This window comes from Zootoca vivipara, chromosome 9, assembly GCF_965207765.1.
Source record: "Zootoca vivipara chromosome 9, rZooViv2.hap1.1, whole genome shotgun sequence".
Classification (NCBI taxonomy): domain Eukaryota; kingdom Metazoa; phylum Chordata; class Lepidosauria; order Squamata; family Lacertidae; genus Zootoca; species Zootoca vivipara.
Genome location: NC_142592.1, coordinates 65,471,509 through 65,480,537, shown reverse-complemented (window position 1 = coordinate 65,480,537; position 9,029 = coordinate 65,471,509).

Below are 9,029 nucleotides of genomic sequence, written 5' to 3'. Positions count from 1 at the left end.
GGTGCTGCCGCTGGGGTTGGGATGGAGGAGGAGGAGGCGGTGGCGGCTGCCGATGCTGCCCGGTTCCGCCTCCGGAGGATGGGGAGCGGGAGGCAAGTCCGGGGGCTGCTGCGGGTGCAAAGGGGTCCGCGGCTGCCTGCTCTGCGAGGCCACTCCGCCCCCGCAGGTGCCACACGCGGCATCAGAGGAGGAGGAGTGATGGTGGGGGAAGGAGCCCGTGCCTGCTGCTTTTGGCCACGGAACCTTTTCGGCCGAGGGGTGCGCGCCTCTTCAGGGGGTGCAGAGTGGAGGCGCCCACCGCGTGGGTGGTGAGAAATTGCTGCAATTATAGTAGTGGGTGGGAGGAAAGGGGCCAGAGGGAGCCACTCCACTGCGGGGAAAGGTTTGGGGAAAAGGCGCAGTAAAAGTGACACGATCATGGCAATCCTGGGGAAAGTGGGTAGAGGAAAGTGCTTTCCTCCCTCTCTCACCTAACGCTCGAACTCGCGGACATCCCGTGAAGCTGAATATTGGGAGATTCAAGACAGATATAAGTGGAAAAGGCCCTTCTTCACGCAGCACAAAGGTCAGCAACTCTGGGAAACGTTGGGGGGGGGGCGCCAGAGGAATCTTTGAACCACGGCGCTGGATAGGCTTAAGACGGCCCTGTTCACATAATGGCTGCTGTAGCTTCTGGTCTGCCCACCCTGCCCTCGCTAGCATCTAAACAGCTTGGCCAATGACTACCAGAGTCTTCCCTACTCCATTGTGATGCGGAGCAGTCCAGCCAATTACCAGTCTTCTCAAATGGCATGTTGATTGTTGGCCAGGGGCAAATGGTTCTGAATACCATATGTGTCGCAAGAAGCAGGTCTCAGCTTCAATCCCTAGTATCTCCAGGTAGGGCTGCAGATGACCTCTGTCCTCACACTCTTGAGAAGCTGCTGCCAGTCAGTGAAGACAATACAGAGCTAGATGAAGCAATGTAAGGCAGCTCCCTATGCTCCTATTTGGTATTTTCTTATTTGCTTTGAAACACAAATCTGCTGGGAATTGCTGGGAGCACATTGATTTCTGTAGAGTTTACACTGGGGAACTCCTGGCTAGCTATGGAAATAAGGTCTGAGGTTTTTCTTTCTTTCTTTAACAATGTTAAAAGCATCCACCTCTCAAGCTTGGTTGTACTTTTATTCAGTAAAAGTGTAAAAATGAAGAGATGAAAAATAGCAATAAAATATTTTCCTCTTCTCCAGCATAAAATCCAATACTTGGAAGAAAGGAATGGATCAGTAAAGTGGGTTTTAAAAACAAATTTTCACAGACTCCCTATAACCCCCCCCCCCCGGCCCAGCTTCTTAAACAGGAGGTGCAGCAGACCTTTAGCACTTAGAGAAATTGACACATGTGGACATAGCTAAATCGGAAGGCAAAATAAGCTATAAAATTCTTTGACATCTGTTTCACACGGTTGAACTATATAGCTAGTTATATGAATAGAGTTCAGCTTCCAAACATTGGCTTGGTTGACACAATAAATTTATGGCTTGCAAAATCATAGCTTAGCAGGCAGGAACGAATGCTGGGACTGCATGTTCCCTCTTCCCCCTTCTCCTCCTCTCTCATCAGTGCTTACATCCAGGTTTAACTAAATCGCAACAGGGAACCATGGTTTAATGCCAATTTATTCAACCAGGTTCTTAAAACATGGTTTAAAGTTGGTTTAAGATCCTGGTTAGTAAGCTGACATTAAACGGTGGTTCCCCGTTGCTTGAATGCAACTCCGTGTAAAAGGCTCCCAGCGTGTGAAAAAGTTGCACAACAAGAAGGCTTGGCTAAAACTCTTCTTCCGGTTTTGCTCGATCAACATAGGCAAAGAAATATTTTGGCCATGAAAGCTTGCCAGCTTTGGACTGCCCTCTGCTTCTACACCTTCAACAGTTGCTTGGTCAGTAGAAGTCGCCAAGTTAGTTGGTGCTTTAGAAACAACAACAAATTACAACACCAGGGAATCTTCTCCTCTCAGGCCTAGAAGGAGAAACAGTCGCCCTAAAATTGGATATTAAAAACCTGTTCTCTGTGGTGGAAGTGGCTTCCAGATGGCTTCACGCATGTACCAGCTGGTTGCTCTTCTCGAAATACTTCATCTCTAAGTTGAGCACCTGCACCTGCCTCTTCCTTCCTGCTGTTAGTACTGGCAACAGGACGGTGGCTACAATTCGCCGCTCCAAAACAGCAACCCCAACACTGTCCAAGGCAGTTTCTTCAGCCCATCACCTCATGATTGTGCTGGCTGAGAACGCCCCAAAATAATCATGGGGAGTGTTCTATGAGTTCTCCCACATTCCAGGCTCAAGCTGCACCTGACGTTGCAGTTCTGCACTGTTGTTTTTGAAACCCAAATTTACCCTGGGCAGACAGTGGTTCAGGTAGAGCAAAGAAGGACAAAGGGAGAGTGCTTAACTCTTCACAGCACCTGCCCCATGCTGTTATTTCAGATGTTGAAGCAGGTTGGGAAGAAATTTGAAGAATATCTGGGGCCTCCATATCTTATAGTTAAGCAGACTCTCCAGCTTTCCTTTCTCCATCCTGAATTCTGGGGTGGAGACAGAACTTAGCTTGACCCTTATATTTATTAAAGGTAAAGGGACCCCTGACCATTAGGTCCAGTCGTGACCAACTCTGGGGTTGCACGCTCATCTCGCATTATTGACCAAGGGAGCCGGCGTATAGCTTCCAGGTCATGTGGCCAGCATGACAAAGCCGCTTCTGGCAAACCAGAGCAGCACATGGAAATGCCATTTACCTTCCCGCTGTAGCGGTTCCTATTTATCTACTTGCATTTTGACGTGCTTTCGAACTGCAAGGTTGGCAGGAGCTGGGACCAAGCAACGGGAGCTCACCCCGTCACAGGGATTCGAACCGCTGACCTTCTGGTCAGCAAGCCCTAGGCTCAGTGGTTTAACCACAGCGCCACCTGTCATGCACTAAACTTGTGTTTCAATACTTTGGGAATTAAAATTTACGCTGACAGGAGCTCCAGGAGCTAAGAGCCATGTTCCTGGACCACTAAAATTTTGTTTTAACATGCCTGTTTTATTTCTTAGTTAGGAAAAGCATCCATGCTTTGTGGAACTGTCCTTTCAACTACAGTAGTCCAAACATGCATAAACATTGGAACCAAAACTAATCTTCCCCTGCACTTTAGAATTAAGTTATGACCGGCTGGACTTCACCAATGGAGGCCCAACTAACACTTTGCGCTCACAGTCGCCAAGACTAATTAGAGAGACATTCTCTTGGCGTCTCTTTTTTCGCTCGCTGGTTCTTGCAAAAGTCACAGCCGTCGAGCCTTAGTGTAGGTTTTTCTTCCACCTTCCTAATTGGAGCGTTCGCCCCAGCTATTTGCTCTTAAGACATTTACAAGAGACATTACACATTTTTTTGCAGATCTCTTGGCAACTCTGCAACTGTGGAACAGCTGCTAGCACAGAGAACCCAAATCGGGGGCAGCAAGCTTCAAGAGATTACTACGATACTTGCTCTTTTGCCCCAGAAATCTGTGAGCGTAACAGAAAGAAATGGAAGAAACTGCTAGTTAGTTCAGCCAGTGGTCTTTGAGGGATGTAACACTAAACCGGGATTAATTGATGCCCCCCCACTCATATGCTCCCACCTTTTAACTCCAAGTAAACATTCCAAGTAAAGATGGGGAGATGGGGTAGATCCAGAATGGGGGAACCCATCTCCCCGCCTTGGCCTCACTTTGGGGGCAAGCAGAAGACCCAGCCCACCTTGGAATTCCCATACCATACCCAGCTAGTCCTTCTGTGCCTCATTTTGCTCTTGGAAAATGAGGTATGAAGTGTGGAACTAGGGATGGGCAAATGGTCTCACTTTTGGTTTCTCCCCGTTTTTTTAATTTTAATTTTTCAATCTTAGGTTTGGTTCTCTGCATTTCCTTATCACTTTGGGTGTGTGTGTGTGTGTGTGTGTGTGTGTTTCCTGAAAGTTCATCAGGATTTTAATATGAATTTCTCATAATATACTCATATTTATATGCCATTTCCCCTAATATCATTTTTGAAAAGTGATGTAATGCATTTCAATATGCTATTTTTTCACTAGTATATGCATTTTAATGCACACTTTACTGTAGAGCAAGCTTTACTTGTGGGCTGGAGAGCTGCATTGCAAAATTCAGAGAAGAGCGAAATTTTAAAGGTTGGCTGAGTTTCAGTTTGAAAAGAATGAAATGGGTAGTTTGTCTTCAGATGCATACGATCATTTATTTATTTGCTGAATTTTTAAAATACTTTATCTTGATCAGGGCAACCCAAAGCGACTCACACCCAAGCAAATCAGTCCTAGCTGAGTTTGATTTAAAGTGCATTGAGGGCATCTAAGAGAGACAAACCATAGCTTCTGAACGCTTTGCCTGCTTCTCTGCATTTTCTCTCTGTTGAGATGCCACAAGACTCTTTGTTGTCTGTGAGCACAAGAGGGCACGTTTTTAAGAAGCTGCCTTAATTAATCCGGATTAACCAACATCACCATCAGAGCCGATTGCATGTGGCTTAATCCGCCTTGCAGAATAAAGCCTCCCCTTTTTAATTCACAAACATGCAAATTCTCAATTTCAGAGCATATTTTCTTGAATGGGGAAAATCTACCCCTTTACTGCTTTTTACACAGTCTCCGAGGGCCTAATCGTTCCATAATTTATTCAGAAGCCTGGTTTATTTTGGTGGGACTTAATCTCAAATTTAGGACTGCCGCTTCTAGGAAAGAATGTTTTAAAAAACTTGTTGAGGAATCTGCGCCCCAATCCAGACCCCTTAACACTGTACAGCCTAATCCAGCACTTCTTTCTTCTGATGCTGTCTGCAATGAGACTTACTCTCAGGTAAGCATGTCTGCAGGTTGGCAGTCTAGTTGCAGGCTTGTTTTCTTAGAAGTAAATCCCAATGCATTGCATTGTAGCCTACACATTTTTTAACCGGGATGCAAGACCCGTTGAATTTAGTGGAACTCTCTCCCAAACAGGGTTGGAGATTTTTAGATTTTGCTTGCGTTTTGATTGATTTGATTTATTGTTACGGTTCTTGACCAGCACACGTAAATATGCAATACATAAAAACAATAAAAGAAGACAAGAATATCTAAAAATAGACAATAAGTATAAGTTTTAACAATTGGTTAAAAGAAAACTAATTAAAGGAGTATTACTACTTAGGGAGGTAGACTACAGCATTTAATATCACTGGATCCTCTTTAGCTAGTCCTGAAGATGTTCTGAGGATATTTGGACACTGCTAATTAGATTGGCACCGAATTTTTATGGCTCTAGCACAGAATTTGGCAACCATCGCTGACACATTAGGGTTAGCGTCGGAAAGAAGCCACTCTATATAGAAATTATCCGAGCGTCCAGGTAGCTCTGCCAGTATAGTGTGGATAAGATCACCTCGCACCTCCTCGTAGAAGCACTTTGGCCCGTAACCGCACAATGCCTTCAGCAGTTCTCCAAGGGAAGTACAAACGGATCCCTTTATGTGAGAGATGGTGCCTGTGCGGATCAGGAGAAGTGGAATCTATCGGCCATATACTTCTTGCTTGCGTTTTAATGAACTAACCAATCTGCACTTCTGGAACCAATCCGAGCACTTCTCCAAACTGGCGACACGGTTCTCCAACCAAATGGTGCCTTTCTTCTCCCCCCTTCTACAATTTAGTTCCCGCCCTTCACCCAAAACTCCTAGGGCGAGTTACAATCAAAACGCCACATTAACATTAAAGCACAATATTTAAAGCAGCTCAAAGCAACATATCATTTCAGAAATGATGTGGGTCCTAAAAATATGCCAGAGGCTGGACCATATATGGTGCAATGCACCTCTTGATTAAAGGTGTGCCGCTTTGGATCAGGTGGTTGAAAGGTATCCCCTTGCCCTGTTTTTGTTTGTGTGTGTGTGTGTGTGTGTGTGTGTGTGTGTGTGTGTTTAGGTTGCCACATCAGGTGGCCCAAGAATCCAACCCCACTCATAACCCTTGATTACAAGCTCCTGTTCTCCCCCGCTGGGCTGCCCTTTGTGAACCAATTGCCATCAGAGTCCTGAAAACAAGGCTCTTTCCCAACCCCATTACGAGCCTGCCTTTTGCAAGGCACCCATAATTATAATCATAATGCATTTAAACGGTCCTCTTATAATAGGAAACATGATGCATTGCAGTGTCCGGAGAGGAAGGATTAATTAGCTATCCATTACCCAGCTTGAACAATCGTTTGCCTCAAATAAGGAGACACAATGAATTATTTTGCCTGCCACGCCCCCGCTTACACCCCCTTGATAATAAAAAATGAGGCCTCTTGACAGGAGGGTCATTCGGAAATCAAGTTGCAACCCAGAGCTATTTGTTCAAGACCCGCTCATGTGCCATTCATCAGACTGCAACAACATTAATAATACTGGGGTTATAATGATGGTGATGGATTTTGTACCAGACAACATGGAGGGTTGGCACTGGGATGCAAAAAATCCGACTCCCTCCTCTTTCCCTGTATCTCTCCAGGTGTAACCTTCTTCCTGAAACGCAGTGTGCAGCCCCGGCTGATTTATTGATGGCGCCCACCGATTTCTTATAATTAAAATTGATTTTCAGCTTAAACTTTTGCCAAACAGACCGATTTATTAAGAAGTCGGGGTAACATCTGCAAGGGAGGAGGTGGGGAAACTGAGAGGCAGGGAGGGGGATGAGCGAGGGTCCGACCACAGCGTTTGCACGAATGAGACACAACAAAGGAACACGAAAAGAGCCTGCTGGGTCAAGCCAGTGGCCCATCTCGTCCAACGTCCTGTTCTCACAGTGGCCAACCAGATGCCTCTGGGAAGCACAAGAGCACCTTCCCACTCCTGTGGTTTCCAGCAACTTCTGTTCAGAAGCATTGCTTTGGGAGCATATTCATCCTGGCTAGTAGCCATCCCTCTGTGAATTTGTCTTATCCTCTTTTAAAGTCATCTAGGGTCATCACTGCTTCCAGTGGGAGGGAGTTTCGTAGTTTTAGCTATGTGCTGCGTGAAGAAATACTTTCTTTTGCCTGTCCTGAATCCCCCAACATTTAGGTTCATGAGTTCTAGTGCTATGAGAGAGAGAGAGAGAGAGAGAGAGAGAGAGAGAGAGAGAGAGAGAGAGAGAGGAAAGATGACTATCCAACCTCTGCTTAAAAACCTCCAAGGAAGAAGTGTTTGCCACCTTCTTAGGTTGTTCAGTCCACTGTTGTACAACTCATACTGTCAGAAAGTTCTTCCTATTGTTCAGTTGGAATCTCCTTTGTTGTAACTTGAAGCCATTTTCGTACGAATCCTACCTTACGGAACAGGAGGAAGCAAGCACGCTCCATCTTCTAGCCCCTGAGATATTTGAAGATGGCTATCCTATATCTTCTCGGTCTCCTTTTTGCCCTGACTAAACATACCCTGCTCCTTCAACTCTTCCTCATCAGGCTTGGTTTCCAGACCCTTGCCTCAGTATTGAGAAATCTGCCAGTGTTTAACTGGCTACAAAATTGTGTGAGGCCATAGTTTGACACCATTTTGCCTCAACCTGATGAATGCCGTGATGTGTGAATCAGATTCTAGTTAGTCAGAGAAATTTTTTAGCGATGAAGACTAGAAGCTTGATAGGTAAAGGTAAAGGGACCCCTGACCGTAAGGTCCAGTCGTGACCGACTCTGGGGTTGTGCGCTCATCTCGCATTATTGGCCGAGGGAGCCGGCGTACAGCTTCCAGGTCATGTGGCCAGCATGACAAAGCCGCTTCTGGCAAACCAGAGCAGCACACGGAAACGCCGTTTACCTTCCCGCTGTAGCGGTTCCTATTTATCTAATTGCATTTTGACGTGCTTTCGAACTGCTAGGTTGGCAGGAGCTGGGACCTAGCAACGGAAGCTCACCCCGTCACAGGGATTCGAACCGCCGACCTTCTGATCAGCAAGCCCTAGGCTCAGTGGTTTAACCACAGCGCCACCTGGGTCCCTATTGATATTAATTTCAAAATTGCCAGAGAGCCAGTGTGCAGATCTGATATTTCAAGGATGCTAGAGATGGGCATTGATTGGGTGGGAGTGGGGTAATGGATTAAGGATTCTGTAATATGCATGCAGAGGGGCCTAAAAACTGCAAAGTCCCTAGCAAGTTAAATACTCTGAAATCTTAAATACTTTCAGCTGTCTCTTCCAGTCTTCCAAAAACCCTGTGATTTGTTTTGCTCCTCAGCAGCCGCACCAAACTACAACTCCCAGGATTCCTGGGGTGGAGGGCAGGACAGTTCAACTGATGTAAATCCCTTATATGTTTGCAGAGTACATTAACACCAGCAATGATCTGCTTGACACCATCCAGTTTGGATTGGCGTGATATACCCAGTTTCCTGCTTCGCACACAGGGTGCTTCCTAAGCTGATTTCCCAGCAAACCTTCCTTTTATACTGCAACTCCTTCCATTAGGCACTAATCTCGCTCTGCAACCTCGCTGATTGCTTTTGGGAAATCCAAGCAACACAACTACTATTGCAGTCGCCTCCCTCAGCCATTAAAACAGCTGCTTCAAAGGACTCCTACAAGTTAGTTAGGCAGCAGGCCTCCTCCTTGTAAATCCGCGCTGTCTGTCTTCTCTAATCCAATTATGCTTTACAAGGTGCTCCCATGCTAAATCCTGCAAAATTGTTTCTGATATTTTTACCCACAATTTATGTTAAGCTACTCGCTGTATAATTGCTTGTCTAATCGCATGCCCCTTATTTTATTTTATTTTATTACAGAATTAAGCTTGACACATTTTTCTTCTTCTCTTCCCAGCACTTAAGTATCATCTTTGAACCTAAAATATATAATTACTTTATGACTGCTGATTTTTTTTTTGCCCCTGTATCTTCTGAAACGTTTGGGCTTCTGGAGGGGTGGGGGAAATATAGTTTTGGCTCTCTGACTTCCTCATCGAGCAAACTGATCAGGCACTCCTGTCTTGCACTGCCTCCCGCACTTTGGTCAGACTC